The sequence below is a fragment of the Scylla paramamosain genome, chromosome 16, assembly GCF_035594125.1.
Source record: "Scylla paramamosain isolate STU-SP2022 chromosome 16, ASM3559412v1, whole genome shotgun sequence".
Lineage (NCBI taxonomy): Eukaryota > Metazoa > Arthropoda > Malacostraca > Decapoda > Portunidae > Scylla > Scylla paramamosain.
In genome coordinates, this window is record NC_087166.1 from 17875802 (window position 1) to 17894548 (window position 18747).

The 18747-nt window shown below is 43.9% G+C and overlaps 1 long non-coding RNA gene across 1 annotated transcript in view; it reads left to right on the plus strand.

Moving 5' to 3' along the window:
* LOC135107817 (uncharacterized) overlaps positions 1 to 15820 on the plus strand; it is a 50362-nt gene extending 34542 nt beyond the window's left edge. Inside the window, exon 3 of the long non-coding RNA XR_010272008.1 lies at positions 15499 to 15820. This is a non-coding gene — a long non-coding RNA (uncharacterized LOC135107817). The remainder of the gene's footprint in view (positions 1 to 15498) is intronic.
* Positions 15821 to 18747: the final 2927 nt, after the last annotated feature.

The window sequence follows — 18747 nt, forward strand, 5'->3', positions numbered from 1 at the left end:
AGGAATTCAAGTCATAGGAAGGTGGAAATATAGAAGCAGGCAGGGAGTCCCAGAGTTTACCAGAGAAAGGGATGAATGACTGAGAATACTGGTTAACTCTTGCGTTAGAGAGGTGGACAGAATAGGGGTGAGAGAAAGAAGAAAGTCTTGTGCAGCGAGGCCGCGGAAGGAGGGGAGGCATGCAGTTAAGAAGATCAGAAGAGCAGTTAGCATGAAAATAGCGGTAGAAGACAGCTAGATATGCAACATTGCGGCGGTGAGAGAGAGGCTGAAGACAGTCAGTTAGAGGAGAGGAGTTGATGAGGCGAAAAGCCTTCGATTCAAACCTGTCTAGAAGAGCATTATGAGTGGAACCCCCCCAGACATGTGAAGCATACTCCATACATGGACGGATAAGGCCCTTGTACAGAGTTAGCAGCTGGGGGGGGTTAGAAAAACTGACGGAGACGTCTCAGAACACCTAACTTCATAGAAGCTGTTTTAGCTAAAGAAGAGATGTGAAGTTTCCAGTTCAGATTATAAGTAAAGGACAGACCGAGGATGTTCAGTGTAGAAGAGGGGGACAGTTGAGTGTCATTGAAGAAGAGGGGATAGTTGTCTGGAACGTTGTGTCGAGTTGATAGATGGAGGAATTGAGTTTTTGAGGCATTGAACAATACCAAGTTTGCTCTGCCCCAATCAGAAATTTTAGAAAGATCAGAAGTCAAGCGTTCTGTGGCTTCCCTGCGTGATATGTTTACCTCCTGAAGGGTTGGACGTCTATGAAAAGACTTGGAAAAGTACAGGGTGGTATCATCAGCATAGGAGTGGATAGGACAAGAAGTTTGGTTTAGAAGATCATTAAAGAATAATAAGAAGAAAGTGGGTGACACGACAGAACCCTGAGGAACACCACTGTTAATAGATTTAGGAGAAGAACAGTGACCGTTTACCACAGCAGCAATAGAATGGTCAGAAAGGAAACTTGAGATGAAGTGACAGAGAGAAGGATAGAAACCGTAGGAGGGTAGTTTGGAAATCAAAGCTTTGTGCCAGACTCTATCAAAAGCTTTTGATATGTCCAAGGCAACAGGAAAAGTTTCACCAAAATCTGTAAAAGAGGATGACCAAGACTCAGTAAAGAAACCCAGAAGATCACCAGTAGAGCGGCCTTGACGGAACCCATACTGGCGATCAGATAGAAGGTTGTGAAGTGATAGATGTTTAACAATCATCCTGTTGAGGATAGATTCAAAAACTTTATTTTTTTCTGTTAATGAAGGAGTTTTTGGCTAGTTGGAGAACAGACTTGGCATGGTTCCGGGCAGAAATATAAAGTGCATGAGATTCTGGTGATGGAAGGCTTAAGTACCTTTTGTGGGCCACCTCTCTATCATGTATAGCACGAGAACAAGCTGTGTTAAACCAAGGTTTAGAATTAGAAGGTTTAGGACGAGAAAAAGAGTGAGGAATGTACGCCTCCATGCCAGACACTATCACCTCTGTTATGAGTTCAGCACACAAAGACGAGTCTCTGACACGGAAGCAGTAGTCATTCCAAGGAAAATCAGCAAAATACCTCCTCAGGTCCCCCCAACTAGCAGAGGCAAAACGCCAGAGGCACCTTCGCTTAGGGGGATCCTGAGGAGGGATTGGAGCGATAGGACAAGATACAGATATGAGATTGTGCCCAACGGAGAAGAAAGGAGCCAAATGGAGAAGAAAGGGTAACAGCATAAGCAGAAGGATTAGAGGTCAGGAAAAGATCAAGAATGTTGGGCGTATCTCCAAGACGGTCAGGAATACGAGTAGGGTGTTGCACCAATTGCTCTAGGTCATGGAGGATAGCAAAGTTGTAGGCTAGTTCACCAGGATGGTCAGTGAAGGGAGAGGAAAGCCAAAGCTGGTAGTGAACATTGAAGTCTCCAAGAATGGAGATCTCTGCAAAAGGGAAGAAGGTCAGAATGTGCTCCACTTTGGAAGTTAAGTAGTCAAAGAATTTCTTATAATCAGAGGAGTTAGGTGAGTGGTATACAGCACAGATAAATTTAGTATGAGAGTGACTCTGTAGTCGTAGCCAGATGGTGGAAAACTCGGAAGATTCAAGAGCGTGGGCACGAGAGCAGGTTAAGTCATTGCGCACATAAACGCAGCATCCAGCTTTGAATCGAAAATGAGGATAGAGAAAGTAGGAGGGAACAGAAAAGGGGCTACTGTCAGTTGCCTCAGACACCTGAGTTTCAGTGAGGAAAAGAAGATGAGGTTTAGAAGAGGAGAGGTGGTTTTCTACAGATTGAAAATTAGATCTTAGACCGCGAATGTTGCAGAAGTTAATGAAGAAAAAGTTGAGGGGGGTGTCAAGACACTTAGGGTCGTCGACAGAAAGGCAGTCCGACCTGGGGACATTTATGGTCCCCTCCCTAGATGGGGACTCCGAGGCTGGTGTAGGAGTCGCCATGATGATTTTAAAATTTTTGAGTGAAGGGTGTGTGTGTTATTAGGTGCTTGTAGTTTTGTGTGGAGGAAGAGAGGGCAGGCTGTGACTGTCCCCTTGTGTTGTGAGACAGAAAGGGAAACGTTCAGTGAGGTCACAGTTGGGTTTAATGGTAAGTTCACAGCACCCCCTGAACAGTGCTTTAGACCTCACTGGGAGTAATTATCGTTTCGGCAGGTGTCTACTGTCTCCTCTTGGTTGCAGCAGCTGCCAGCACGGGTGGCTCACCACGTGAGCAAACACCCACCGTGTCTGGTCCTGGAAGGGGAGTGGTTTGCTCCCTGGCTCCAGTGCACCTCGCAGGCTGAGGAAACTCCCGCCTCCCCAGCAGGATCAGGAGTCTTCCTGGCCTCGACAACGACTCCTGACACACCAGACAGATCTAGCTGGGACCCAGACATAATACTGGCGCCCACAGCCTCAACATGAAGTGATAACTCAACCTGAATATCACCTCCGAGAGACTCCACAGGGTGAGACTAGCCATCAGACAAGCAACCCAAATCCAACACTCTAGCCTCATCCTCGGCAACTCTCTCACCAAAGGCAGGTGCTTCATGTGATGGCTCTGCGAATCTGCAGTCAGTCCCCGCATAGTGACTCAAAGACATGTCTAACTGTTGCTTGTCAAACCCTTGCCAGCAGCAGTGAGTGCACTCTGCCCTCACTGCGGCCTCATTACAAACACTGCGCTCCTTTTGTGGTGGCCCTACCTTTTTGCAGTCGACCCTTGGAGTCAGCATCCCCCCTTGCAGGGGGTTGCTCGCCTCCCCTTAGGGCGATTAACAACACAAACAATTGAGTCAGCACTCTCAGCAGCCTCCACATCCCGGTCGGCGTCCGGGGATGAGAGCTGCAACCAGGCTCTTCGACCTGCCAGGTCATTCCCTAGAAAGAAAACGACACTAGACACTGGCAGGTCATCCGCTAGTGCCACCCACGCCTCCACGGTCACTAGCGGTCATGACAGCCTAATCCCGGCCGTGGCGAAGTTATCCACGGCGCCAATTACTTGGCACCACACAGGCTGACCGGAGGCTACTCACCTCTCAGTCACATTCCAGCACAGCGACTGCTGTGCCGCTCAAAACAGAAACGGGATATGTAACCCCATCAATCTCAACAGTGCCCTCACATAAAAATGGACGGCAGCAGTCTAACCCAGACCTCACAGGGGACGGTGAGGTAACAACAGATGAGGGGACAGCCACACCAGCCTGTCCACCCTCGCGACCAAACACATCCCGTATCTCATCACCCTCCAAGTCCTGACCCTGGGACGCAATCAAGGCCACCGGGTTCTGGGGCGTCTAGGAAGCTGTGGCTGTTATTAATGTGACAATTGAATTTGAAGTGTCCCATACGTCTACAATAATAACACGTGGGCGTGCACAATATACCTAGGAGTGCTGTGTTGCATGCTCCCAGATTGTCTCCGTCGTGGGCTGGGTGGAAACATTACCAACAGGGCTAACTCGCCCAGACTTATTTCCGAAGCCACTATTGTAAAGCGGTCTTCCAGACAGACTGGCACCGGCCGCGCCACCAGCCACATCACTAGCCCTACCAGACATACCACCAATCCACCGTGGCACAGGCCAGGTGCGCCAACACATGGTCATCTGCCCATGTAGTCGCCTCCTTCAAGGTTTAAATTATTTTTTTCACGGAGCAGCGATATTAACTCCTTCTCAGCCACGTTAGTAAACTGCTCCATTACCATGAATTCCTTTAATTCACTGTAATAGGTGGCCTGCTCGCTAGCAATCCATTTCTCGAACGTCTCCTCCAAGAAGCGAACACACTCTAAATAGGAGTCACTAGGCCTCTTCTTTCCTCTACAGAATAACACCCTGTACGTCTCAGGCTACAGCTCATACGCTCTCAGGACTCTTCGTATTCCTCCATATCTTCTACTGACATCCTATCATAAACTTCAAAGGCCTTACGCTTCAACATTTTAGCCACCAGGTCAACCCATCTCTACTGAGGCCAATCAGATTCTGAGGCTTTCTTCTCAAATCTCCTAAACCACTCCGTCACTTTTTTTTTCATCGAACTCAGGAATCAACTTCAAGCTCTTCACAATCTGGCTTTCTACTGTATCCTCCTTAACTCCTTCTCTCCTGAAGCCATGAAGTGAATTGACTTCACTCTGAGTCTTCTCCAGCTCAGGTATCCTATTCTTCTCATCCTCCTCTCTCTCATAAATCTTCGCCTCCTTCTCGGCTTCAAGTAGCCTCATCTCTTTCTCTTGCTCAAGTAATTTCATTTCCTTCTACTTTTTGGCCTCAAGCCTCTTTGCTTCCCTCTTGGCTTCAAGCCTCCTGGCTTCTATAGCCTCCTCAGTCTTCAACCTCCTTTCCTCGGCTTCAGCTTCGAACTGGAGCCTCCTCCAGACATACCTCCTCAGACATACCTTTGGTCTGGGAGAAGCCACCAACTCTGCAAGCAGGCGTCCCACACATAGCGTCCGTGGACGCTATGTGTGGGACTAAGTGTTCTCACACCAAACTAGGCCAAATCTGCACTGCCGCTCCCAGCAGAGACTTGGAACTAAGGTCGCAAGTCAAGCTGGCTACCACCCTTGCCCTCCATGGCTTACGCTCAATGTGGGCACACAAAAAGCAACAAAACAATGAACAAACTCTCTCTCCCCCACGTGGCGACGAGTCTTCCAGCAATCCTTGCGAAGTTGCCAATTTCTGTTACGACCACAATTCCCAGCCCCTTCACAAACCTGCCACACCTGGACTAGCTTCCTTGAACCACATCCTGCGTGGACTCAATGCAGAGCTCAAAGACGGATGTACAGGGTCCCATGTGACTCCTGCACCCTTTTTACAACGATCATAACACCATGTGACACTAATTGAGGTTGCCAGTCTGTTTTATCGACCTGCAGATAAGCAAAATACTCTAACATCACTTAACACCCACAGCTGTGAAAGAATCGACAACCACATATAGGAAAAACAGTTATAACATCCAATAATATGTAAATGGTCGTTGTACTCGTATAACACCTCGCTGGACATCCGAGATAATGTGATATAAATTCATTTTATATCGCATTATCTCGCTGCATATATATATATATATATATATATATATATATATATATATATATATATATATATATATATATATATATATATATATATATATATATATATATATATATATATATATATATATATATATATATATATATATATATATATATATACGAGTATATATATATATATATATATATATAGTTATGTGCAGCGAGATAATGTGATATAAAATGACGGAAGTAGTAACAATGAATGATAAAAGAATAATGAGTGGGAGATGAGAAGAGAGACAGGCTAGGGATGACACTTAGACACGTCCTGAACATGTAGCCTGAACCTCCTAGAATAATATCCGCGCTATATATATATATATATATATATATATATATATATATATATATATATATATATATATATATATATATATATATATATATATATATATATATATATATATATATATATATATATATATATATATATATATATATATATATATATATATATATATATATATATATATATATATATATATATATATATATATATATATATATATATATATATATATATATATATATATATATATATATATATATATATATATATATATATATATATATATATATATATATATATATATATATATATATATATATATATATATATATATATATATATATATATATATATATATATATATATATATATATATATATATATATATATATATATATATATATATATATATATATATATATATATATATATATATATATATTAGAGAAGAACAGGGACAGCATCCAGAGTGTTCTTTCTTCCTTTATAGCAAGAAAAAAAGGAAGAAAGAAAACTGGATGCTTTCCATGTTCATCGCTACTATGGCTCGGAATTTTATCTTCTGTCACTGTATATATATATATATATATATATATATATATATATATATATATATATATATATATATATATATATATATATATATATATATATATATATATATATATATATATATTTATATATTGTTACACCAGGGGTATGGGTGTGGGTGGCAGCACTGCTGGAGATGGCAGCACTGGTAGAGGCGGGAAAAGAGAGAGAGCGGAGATGCATGGCCCGTGGTCGGAGAGGTAGCGAGCCTGTGCCTGCCTGCTTTGGAAGTGTTTCCCTGCCTGTTGAGTGCCCTGTTGAGTGCCTGTCGTGCCCTGGGAGACTTGTGGTGTCCCTGTGAACTTGTAAAGCAGTGTACTTGCGGAGGATTTGTCAATAAACCTAGGAAATAGTGCCTGTGTTTTCCCTTGTGCCCCGGCCTGGCCTCGTGTGTGTGTGCCCTGTTCTGGCGTTCAGAGTATGACTTATTTGAGGCCCCGCTACTCCAGTTTCTTGACCCGTGCCCGTGTGGATAACGCGTCCTCCCGGAGTGAGGGATGGACGCAACAAGTGGTGTCATAGAGTGAGATCCAGGGAACAGTGAGCAGTGAGAGACGGTGAGTTATCTTGGAGTCAGAAGATGGCCGCCATGATGGGGCCGAGGGCGGCTCGAGTGAAGTTAAACCGGGACAGATGGACTTGATTGCTACCATGCTGGCCGGTATGAGGCAGGAAATGGCAGTGGACCGTGAAGCACAGGCTCAGACGGCACGTGAGCAGGCTCAACGGGTGGACGACCAGGTCCGCCATCTTGAGGATATGCTACAGAGCAGCGTGGCGTCCTTGAAGGCGGAAACACAACAGTACACAGACCAGGCTTGCAACAGCGTTAGGAATGAACTGCTGGACAAGGTGCAGACTCTGGAAGGTGAGGACCAGGGCCTGAAGGAAGAGGTGAGGACGGAAAAGCAGCGGCGCGAGCTGGCAACAGCGCGCGCGGAGGAACAGGCGGCCCTACGTGTTCTGGCGGGAACCGCCGGGGTGGTGGACCTGCTGGGGCCTGCCTTGGGCCCTTGGCAAGAACCCTCGGCTCGGGGGCCTCGCAGCGTCGTGTCAGAGCCGGTAGCTCCTTCAGGGGGCTGGGGAGCCATCGGAACCCCTCCCTTGAGCCCGGCTGGTGGCAGGCTGGGGCTCAGTCAACCGGCCCTTCTGCCCTCATCACCCATTCTGTCTCCCTTCCCCGGCCGCCCCGCCAGCTGCCCGCACGAGTCGCGTTCTCCACTCCTTAGTCCTTCGGTTTCCCGGCGTTTGGTGAAATGCAAGCTGGCGGAGTACGACGGGAAGGTGGCCTGGGAGTCTTACGTCGCCCAGTTCGAGATGCTAGCCTCTGCCCAGGGCTGGAGCGAGGCTGAGAAGGCGCTTCAGTTGACAACAGCGCTGCGAGGCCCCGTTGTAGAGGTCGTGGGGCACCTGCCGCCGGCCCAACGTGCCTATTATGGAAGTGTGGCAGAGGCCCTTCGGCATCGCCTTGGGCACCACCACCAGGCCGAGGTGTACCGGGCTCGCCTGAAGAAGAGGACTCGGGAGCAGGGCGAGACGCTGTCCCAGTTGGCGCAGGACGTGGAGTCGTATCCCGCGGCCCCGGAAGAAATAATTGTGGTGGTGGCCCGAGATTCCTTTATTGACGCCCTAGATGACCAGCAGCTGCAAATCTACGTCAAGCAGGCGCACCCTGGGGACCTGCAGGTAGCGCTGGTGAGGGCCTTGGAATTCGAGGCCTTCCTGAAGACGACCAGCGGCCAAGGGGCGGCTGCCCAACCCCGCCGTGACCTCCGAGGCCGGAAGGAGAAGGTGAAGAAGCCACCGTCGAGGAAGGCAAGCCGAGACGGTTTTCGTGGCTCATGTTGGGGCTGTGGCGAGAAGGGCCACGGACGCAGTCGGTGTACGAGGGAACAAAGGACGCGTTCTCTCGTCCGGCTGGGTTCTGATGCCATTCAGCCTTGCTGCAAGGACTGCAACAAGTCTGGCCACCGCTCCAGTGCCTGCCCCAAGCCAAAAGAAGTGGTGCAGGCGGGAAACTCGGACAGGCTGGAGAAGGGGGCCGAACCCTAGCCATCCTAAGTCCCCGTGCCCCGCCTTGTGTAAGCTGCCGCCAGACAACCAGCGTGATGCAGGTGGAGGGCTTAGTGGACGGGAACCCATGCCGCCTGACAGTGAACACCGGGGCTGAGAAGACTTTGGTGCTGCCTGACATGCTGGCCGCTACTCGAGTCCCAGACGCTCCAAAGAGGCTGTGTGGTGTGATGGGGCACTGTGTGCAGCTCAAGGGCCCAGTGGATGTTCGTATCGGCGTGGGCAGCGCTGTGGAGCGGCTGCCGGTGTACGTCGCCGACTTGGACGAACCATGTCTGCTGGGACTCTACTACCTGACGCAGAGCAAGGCTTGTGTCGACCTTCGACGGAAGCTGGTTAGGTTGCGTGGCCAAGAAGTGCCCTTGCTTCCGGAGGTCGGCTGTGCGGAGGTAGTTGTGGCTGAGAGAGTGCACCTTGCCCCTAGGACAGAGGCCAGATTCCAGTGTCGACCGTCCAGAGCGATGCGTGGATCGGAAGGCATGTTGAACCCCTCAGAAAACTTGCGATTGGCTGACGGCGTGGCAATTGGGCGGAGCTTCGTTCAAGCGGGAGAAGAGTTAGTTACGGTGCTGGTAGCTAACCTCTCCGATGAGGCTCGGAAGGTGCCCGCTGGAGCTAAGCTGGGCACTTGTGAGGAAGTGGAACGCCCTGAGGAGGTGTCGGGGAGCGCAGAGGTGGTTGCTGTGAGGCCGCTGCCCGACTTTCTGGAGTATTTGGCTCACCGGAGTGCCGCTAACCTGCCGGAGGCGCAGACGGAGAAGGTGCGCCACACCCTGGCTCAGTACGCGGATGTCTTTAGCAGGGGTGACATGTACCTGGGCCGCACTGGGTTGGTGAAGCACAGCATCAACACGGGAAGCAGTTCGCCCATCAAGAGCCCGCCCCGACGTATCGCACCAGCCAGGCGAGAGGAGATGCAGCGCACCGTCAACGAGCTGGCAGCGCAAGGGGTGATTGAGCGGTCGGACAGTCCGTGGTCATCAGCTGTATTCCTGGTTAAGAAGAAGGACAGCACGCAGCGCTTCTGTGTGGACTACCGGGCGCTGAATGACCTGACTGCCAAGGACTCTTACTCCCTGCCGAGGATTGATGACACGCTCGACGCGCTGGTGGGGCCCAGGTGGTTCTCCACACTCGACCTGAAGTCGGGTTACCACCAGGTGGAGATGGCAGAGGCGTAGACCAGGATGGCCATGGCGGCCAGACTCGGCCCCTTCACCAGTGAACCAGGAGGCAGTGTGTGTGTGTGTGTGTGTGTGAATTGTTAAAAAAAAAAATGAAATATGATTTAAGACATCACTGACTTTTAAATAAGAAATATCATTGTGAGTTGTTGCTTTTCACAACAGTTGATAAAAAATAAAAAAAAACAGACCATTGAATTTTAATAAACAAAGATATCTGTTGGCACTCATTACCACAGCATCCATCACCATAACCACCATCACAAAGTAATAGGTAAATTTATATATATATATATATATATATATATATATATATATATATATATATATATATATATATATATATATATATATATATATATATATATATATATGTATATATATATGTATATATCGTAGATAAATTGCATACAGGACAATTAGCAAACATCCCGTACAGAACAATAAGATCACAGAAAAATTTTCCTAAGTGGATGATTGTTAGGTTAAAACAATGTTTAGCGCGGAATAGAAGTATATATAAGAGATTAAAAGCAGGGGAAATAATTTTAAGGCCACAATAAAATGAATTAGTTAGAACTGTCAGGAGGTTAACGAGGAAAGCTAAAAGCAATTATGAATTAAAGGTAGCCAGCCAGGCGAAGACGAACCCCAAGGGATTTTTATCAGATATACAGGACAAAGAACAAGGAAACTAGAGGTCCATTAAAGGCAGCATATGGAGAGTTGGTTAGTTCTGGGGTGGAAATCAGCAAAATTCTGAATGAGTATTTTTATTAACTGTCTTCACCCAGGAAAATATGCAAGATATGCCAAATAGTGAACAGATGTTTAGAGTAGATGAGAATGAGAAACTGACAGGCATTACCATAACTAAGGAGATAGTGGAATAGGAGATAGATAGGCTAAAAAAAATTCAAGACACCAGGACCAGATGAAATATATCCCAAAGTACTTAAGGAATGCAAAGAGGTTATTAGTAAGCCGTTACTTTCTTCTTCTTTCGATTGCTCCCATTTAGGGGTTGCCACAGCGGATCACTCTTATCCATTGCGCTGGATCTTTTGCGCCTCTGTCACGCCCGCCACTTGCATGTCTCCCTTCACAGCATCCATAAACCTTTCTTCGGTCTCGCTCTCTTCTTCCTGCCAGGTAGATCCATGTCCAGCATCCTCCTCCAAACATACCCCTCGTCACTCCTCCTGACATATCCAAACCACCTCAGCCTAGCCTCCTTTGCTTTGCCCCCAAACCGACGTACGTGTGTTGTTCCTCTGATGTAATAATTTCAGATTTTATCCATCCTCGTCACTCCAAGAGCAAAATCGCAACATCTTCAATTCCGCTACTTCCAACTCCTCCGCTTCCTGCTTTTTTCGTTAGCGGTACTGTTTCCATACCGTACAGCATGGCGGGTCTCACCATTGTTTTATAAATCTTTCCCTTTGTTCGAGTGAGCCGCTAGTTTCTGTCTTTAGGAAACAACTTGAGTCAGGTGAGGTACCAATAATGAGGAGGCAGGCTAATGTAGTACCTATCTTTAAGAAAGGAGATAAAACTTTAGCCTCTAATTATAGAGCTGTCAGGTTAACTTCTGTTGTAGGTTAAATAATGGAGTCAATAATAGCGAAGAACATTAGGGAGCATTTAGACAAACATAACTTGATAAATCAGTCACAGCATGACTTCACGAAGGGGAAGTCTTGCCTGACGAACTTGTTAATATTTTTTTTATAGTAAAGTGTACGAGGCAGTAGATAATAGTGATAGTTATGTCATCTTATATCTGGACTTCAGTAAAGCGTTTGACAACAGGCTCCTGAGAAAGGTTAGGGCACACGGGATGGATGGGAAGGTGTTACGCAGGATAAAATCACGGCTAAGTGACAGGCGACAAAGAGTTGTAATAAACGGCTCTAAATCCGAGTAGGGTAATATAATTAGTGATTTATCACAGGGATCAGTATTAAGTCCATTGTTATTTTTAAAATATATCAATGACTTGGATAGTGGAATTAGTAGTGATGCTAGTAAGTTTGCGGATGACACAAAGATAGGTAGATTAATTAGATCAGAATCGGATGCAATTGCCTTGCAGGCGAATGTATCGATAGATGGCAATTGCAGTTTAATATCAACAAGTGCAAAGTACTTAGCGTAGTTAGAGGAAACCCACACAGTAGGTACACAATAAACAACGAAACTCTGGTAGGAGGAGGCAGTAGACACCTGCCGAAACGATAATTACTCCCAGTGAGGTCTAAAGCACTGTTCAGGGGGTGCTGTGAACTTACCATTAAACCCAGCTGTGACCTCACTGAACGTTTCCCTTTGTGTCTCACAACACAAGGGGGTAGTCACAGCATGCCCTCTAAAGACAACTCTCTTCCTCCACACAAAACTACAAGCACCTAATAACACACACACCCTTCACTCAAAAATTTTAAAATCATGGCGACTCCTACACCAGCCTCGGAGTCCCCATCTGGGGAGGGGACCATAAATGTCCCCAGGTCGGACTGCCTTTCCGTCGACGACCCTAAGTGTCTTGACACCCCCCTCAACTTTTTCTTCATTAACTTCTGCAACATTCGCGGTCTAAGATCTAATTTTCAATCTGTAGAACACCACCTCTCCTCTTCTAAACCTCATCTTCTTTTCCTCACTGAAACTCAGGTGTCTGAGGCAACTGACAGTAGCCCCTTTTCTGTTCCCTCCTACTTTCTCTATCCTCATTTTCGATCCAAAGCTGGATGCTGCGTTTATGTGCGCAATGACTTAACCTGCTCTCGTGCCCACGCTCTTGAATCTTCCGAGTTTTCCACCATCTGGCTACAACTACAGAGTCATTCTCATACTAAATTTATCTGTGCTGTATACCTCTCTCCTAACTCCTCTGACTATAAGAAATTCTTTGACTACTTAACTTCCAAAGTGGAGCACATTCTGACCCTCTTCCCTTTTGCAGAGATCTCCATTCTTGGAGACTTCAATGTTCACCACCAGCTTTGGCTTTCCTCTCCCTTCACTGACCATCCTGGTGAACTAGCCTACAACTCTGCTATCCTCCATGACCTAGAGCAGTTGGTGCAACACCCTACTCGTATTCCTGACCGTCTTGGAGATACGCCCAACATTCTTGACCTTTTCCTGACCTCTAATCCTTCTGCTTATGCTGTCACCCTTTCTTCTCCGTTGGGCTCCTCCGATCACAATCTCATATCTTTATCTTGTCCTATCACTCCAATCCCTCCTCAGGATCCCCCTAAGCGAAGGTGCCTCTGGCGTTTTGCCTCTGCTAGTTGGGAGGACCTGAGGAGGTATTTTGCTGATTTTCCTTGGAATGACTACTGCTTCCGTGTCAGAGACCCGTCTTTGTGTGCTGAGCGCATAAAAGAGGTGATAGTGTCTGGCATGGAGGCGTACATTCCTCACTCTTTTTCTCGTCCTAAACCTTCTAAACCTTGGTTTAACACAGCTTGTTCTCGTGCTATACATGATAGAGAGATGGCCCACAAAAGGTACTTAAGCCTTCCATCACCAGAATCTCATGCACTTTATATTTCTGCCCGGAACCATGCCAAGTCTGTTCTCCAACTAGCCAAAAACTCCTTCATTAACAGAAAATGTCAAAACCTTTCAAGATCTAACTCCCCTCGTGATTTCTGGCATCTAGCTAAAAATATCTCCAATAACTTTGCTTCTTCTTCTTTCCCTCCTCTACTTCAACCAGATGGCACCACTGCTATCACATCTATTTCTAAAGCTGAACTCTTTGCTCAAACCTTTGCTAAAAACTTTACCTTGAACGATTCTGGGCTTGTTCCTCCCTCTCCTCCACCCTCTGACTACTTCATGCCACGTATTAAAATTCTTCGTAATGATGTTTTCCATGCCCTCTCTGGTCTAAACCCTCGGAAGGCTTATGGACCTGATGGGGTCCCTCCTATTGTTCTCCGAAACTGTGCCTCCGTGCTTGCACCTTGCCTAGTCAAACTCTTTCAGCTCTGTCTGTCAACATCTACCTTTCCTTCTTGCTGGAAGTTTGCCTACATTCAACCTGTTCCTAAAAAGGGTGACCGCTCTAATCCCTCAAACTACCGTCCTATTGCTTTAATTTCCTGCTTATCTAAAGTTTTTGAATCTATCCTCAACAGGAAGATTCTTAAACATCTATCACTTCACAACCTTCTATCTGATCGCCAGTATGGGTTCCGTCAAGGCCGCTCTACTGGTGATCTTCTGGCTTTCCTTACTGAGTCTTGGTCATCCTCTTTTAGAGATTTTGGTGAAACTTTTGCAGTTGCCTTGGACATATCAAAAGCTTTTGATAGAGTCTGGCACAAAGCTTTGATTTCCAAACTACCCTCCTACGGTTTCTATCCTTCTCTCTGTAACTTCATCTCAAGTTTCCTTTCTGACCGTTATATTGCTGCTGTGGTAGACGGTCACTGTTCTTCTCCTAAATCTATTAACAGTGGTGTTCCTCAGGGTTCTGTCCTGTCACCCACTCTCTTCTTATTATTCATTAATGATCTTCTAAACCAAACTTCTTGCCCTATCCACTCCTATGCTGATGATACCACCCTACACTTTTCCACGTCTTTTCATAGACGTCCAACCCTTCAGGAGGTAAACATATCACGCAGGGAAGCTACAGAATGCCTGATTTCTGATCTAAAATTTTTGATTGGGGCAGAGCAAACTTGGTATTGTTCAATGCCTCAAAAACTCAATTCCTTCATCTATCAACTCGACACAACGTTCCAGACAACTATCCCCTCTTCTTCAATGACACTCAACTGTCCCCCTCTTCTACACTGAACATCCTCGGTCTGTCCTTTACTTATAATCTGAACTGGAAACTTCACATCTCATCTCTAGCTAAAACAGCTTCTATGAAGTTAGATGTTCTGAGACGTCTCCGCCATTTTTTCTCACCTCCCCAGCTGCTAACTCTGTACAAGGGCCTTATCCGTCCATGTATGGAGTATGCTTCACATGTCTGGGGGGGTTCCACTCATACTGCTCTTCTAGACAGTGTGGAATGAAAAGCTTTTCGTCTCATCAACTCCTCTCCTCTAACTGACTGTCTTCAGCCTCTCTCTCACCGCCGCAATGTTGCATATCTAGCTGTCTTCTACCGCTATTTTCGTGTTAACTGCTCTTCCGATCTTGCTAACTGCATGCCTCCCCTCCTTCCGCGGCCTCGCTGCACAAGACTTTCATCTTTCTCTCACCCCTATTCTGTCCACCTCTCTAACGCAAGAGTTAACCAGTATTCTCAATCATTCATCCCTTTCTCTGGTAAACTCTGGAACTCCCTGCCTGCTTCTGTATTTTCACCTTCCTATGACTTGAATTCCTTCAAGAGGAAGGTTTCAAGACACTTATCCATCAATTTTTGACCACTGCTTTGACCCTTTTATGGGACTGGCATTTCAGTGGGCATTTTTTTTTTTATTAGATTTTTGTTGCCCTTGGCCAGTGTCCTTCCTACATAAGGAAAAAAAATAAAAAATAAAAAATAAAAAAAAAAAAAAAAAAAAATATATATATATATATATATATATATATATATATATATATATATATATATATATATATATATATATATATACACACACACAAACACATACGAGTATGTCTTCGAGCGCGTGTGTGTGTGTGTGTGTGTGTGTGTGTGTGTGTGTGTGTGTGTGTGTGTGTGTGTGTGTGTGTGGGTGTGTGTGTGTGTGTGTGTGTTACGAAATAATCAATTAATGTTCTCTCCCAACAGCTGTATGGGCTGATCCAATATTTGCAATTCATCTCGCCATCTACGACTATGTGGCAAAAGGCTGGCGAAAGAATCGCATTGTGATGGAGGAAATAATTAATTGGCTGGACAAACCTATACATCCTACTCCCTCATCAGTTACTTGGAGTCAGCTTCAACCTTCCTGTAGTTTGAATTCTTAAAGTTCTGCAGGAGTTCCATGAGATTAGTTTGAATCATGCTATGGTTAAATCAATGTTTTCATAAAATTTGTGAATTAGGGATAAAATCTTGTAAAGAAAAAATACTAAAAAGATGAATGTATACACTTCTACAATAAATAAGGAAGTATATATATATATATATATATATATATATATATATATATATATATATATATATATATATATATATATATATATATATATATATATATATATATATATATATATATATATATATATATATATATATATATATATATATATATATATATATATATATATATATATATATATATATATATATATATATATATATATATATTAATCGACTGATTTCCAGCATATATTGAGACTGTTGTCCAGCATCAGACACACATCTGGATAGCTCCCGTATCCAAGTGAATAAATAGGATACTTGTGAAAATAGTAACAAACTTTATAAATAGTCTGTAAAGTCTTAGTAACGTGTGAGAAAGATAAAAATGACACGCCATTAATACTTAATTAAATGCAGTCACAATTACAATACGTAATTAATTTGAGCTAATACTCCCTTTGTAATGATATGTAATTACTTTCAGTAGTTACGTCATGTACCTAATTTATCAGCAAAATTTATTAATAATTAACAAAAGAATATGATTTACATACGTATTTACTTTTAAATTATCTATTTTTTATTTCACTAAGTTTATTTTCTCCCTACTACTTAGTTCCATAACTTAAAGAAAGGCAAAATTATTTTCCTTTCATAAAAAAAAAAAAAAAACTCTACAGTTCGGCTCACATGAGAAACAGAAAATGCACAAATAACAACAGTCAAGACTCGGTCACTGGATGGAATCTTTGCAGGTGATAACTGCTAGAATGAGGATGCTGTCTCATACTTGTCAGTGAGGAGTATATAATTTATACATATTTCTGATTATTCTTATGAAATAAATTCCATTGTTTGAGTTATTACATTGTTTGTGTTATTATTTTCAGGTGGGTTTAAGAGTTTCTCCTCACGATGTCGAGCCGTTGTTGCCGCGCCCCTACAGCTTTGGATGAAAAGTTCCTTACATCCCTTTCTTTCCTCCTTGTTTAACAAATCTGATAAAAAACTTTTTTTTTTTTTTATCATGACAATTTAAATTGCAGTGTTGGAAGCTCAGCTTATGAGTACAGTTGACCAGTCAGCACGAGGTTACAAGAGCCACTGCCCAGTAAGTAACGATGTTACAAAATTAGTTCATGGACATTTGCAAGCTAGGAATACATGGACTACAGAGCATATACATGGCAGCCGATCCCTGCGGAAGATGATCATTGAATTCCTTGTTATGATGTCAGATACTGGTGTTTTATTTTTCTTAACGGCTTTGCAGCAAGCCTGAGTTTCTAGCTACTCAACAAGCAAACTATGTCTGTGGCTTTAATAATGGCCAGTTCTAGTCGTCCTTTTTCGTTTGTAAGCTAACCAACAAAGCTACTTGAGCTCTAAACCAAGACACGTTTTCGTTTGTAAGCTAACCAACAAAGCTACTTGAGCTCTAAACCAAGAGCAGCACGCCTCGCCCCCAAAACAGTAGAACAATCGCTGTTTCAGCATGGGAGCGGACGTTTGCGAAAAGAGTCAGACTTCCTAGGGACGGATTGTAGAGTAGCAGATTGTAATATATCACTAAAATGTGTTTCAGCCTCGTCAGAACTATCAAGGTGAACAAGGTGAAATGAGTTATGTATAAAGTCAGCTCTATCTAGACACCACCGGGCAGTATGAGAATATTGCAATATTATAGGAGAGTGATCGCTGTCATAAATCTGGTAAAAGCTATCAAATAAAATATAAATGAGCATTAGGAGAACTGAAAAAAAATATGAGTTGCTGTAGAAGTACCAGTTTGACCATGGAAATGCACTGAATTTAAACACGAAGTAACTATTCATCCTCTATGAAAGAAGCAAGTAAAACATTTCTAGGGTTGATTGTGGTGTCACCCGACAGCTGATGACAACAATTAAAATCTCTTAGCTAAAGAAAAGGAGAGGGAAGGTCTTGCTGAAGGTGATCAAGATCTCCCCTCTCGACTTCAATACAAAGTACATTATTATACATATTATACATATTATAATATACATATCATACATATTATAAAAAGCCGGTCTAAAAAGATTTTGACTGCAACAGCCAGTTGTGGAGTTTGTAGTTCGAGACAAACATAAGGTATGTCGTTGCGAACCAGGCTATTGCAGTGCCACCCTGGCGGCCTTGAAGACCACTTAGCAGAGTGCATAAAGTTATCTCGGCCTTCCCTATAATGTGTCACAAACCAGTAAGGTGCAGGTGCGTGGCGAAGTTTGGGAGCATCATCGAAGAGGTTAGGACAATAAGCATTCTTACTGTCGGCTACATTGCTTGATGGAATGATCTCAGCATAAGTTGGCGTCTCAAAGACGCATATATTATATTCCCTCAGGAGCACCTTTGGCAATAATATCAGATATAAATGTCACATAGCACATATTAAAAATACAGTCACCGTCATATTTGAGACGGATACAGGTAAATGTCCTGAAAGGCCTGAAAGCAGAGTGAATAGCACGGTATGACAAGAATGTATAGATATTGATTATCATCCCAGTGTCAAGACAAAACTCAACAGCTAACCCGTGGAGTCTTCCAGCATGAGAATCAGCGGCAAGGGGAGTGCGAGCTTCACCCTGCATGTTCGTAGCATCGAAGACCAGAGGAATTTTCATGCTTACTTATAAGAATATATATATATATATATATATATATATATATATATATATATATATATATATATATATATATATATATATATATATATATATATATATATATATATATATATATATATATATATATATAAAGTGGCTCATCATCATTCGAAAGTTTGTCCACGGTGGAACTAAGACCTCCTCCCACAACGCATCCCACCCATGACATCCAAACACCCAACACAGGAGGACCACTAAAGGTTGCTCCTTTGGCGGGCGACACCTTTCCTTGTTTTGACAGCCTAACTTAGAGAATAAT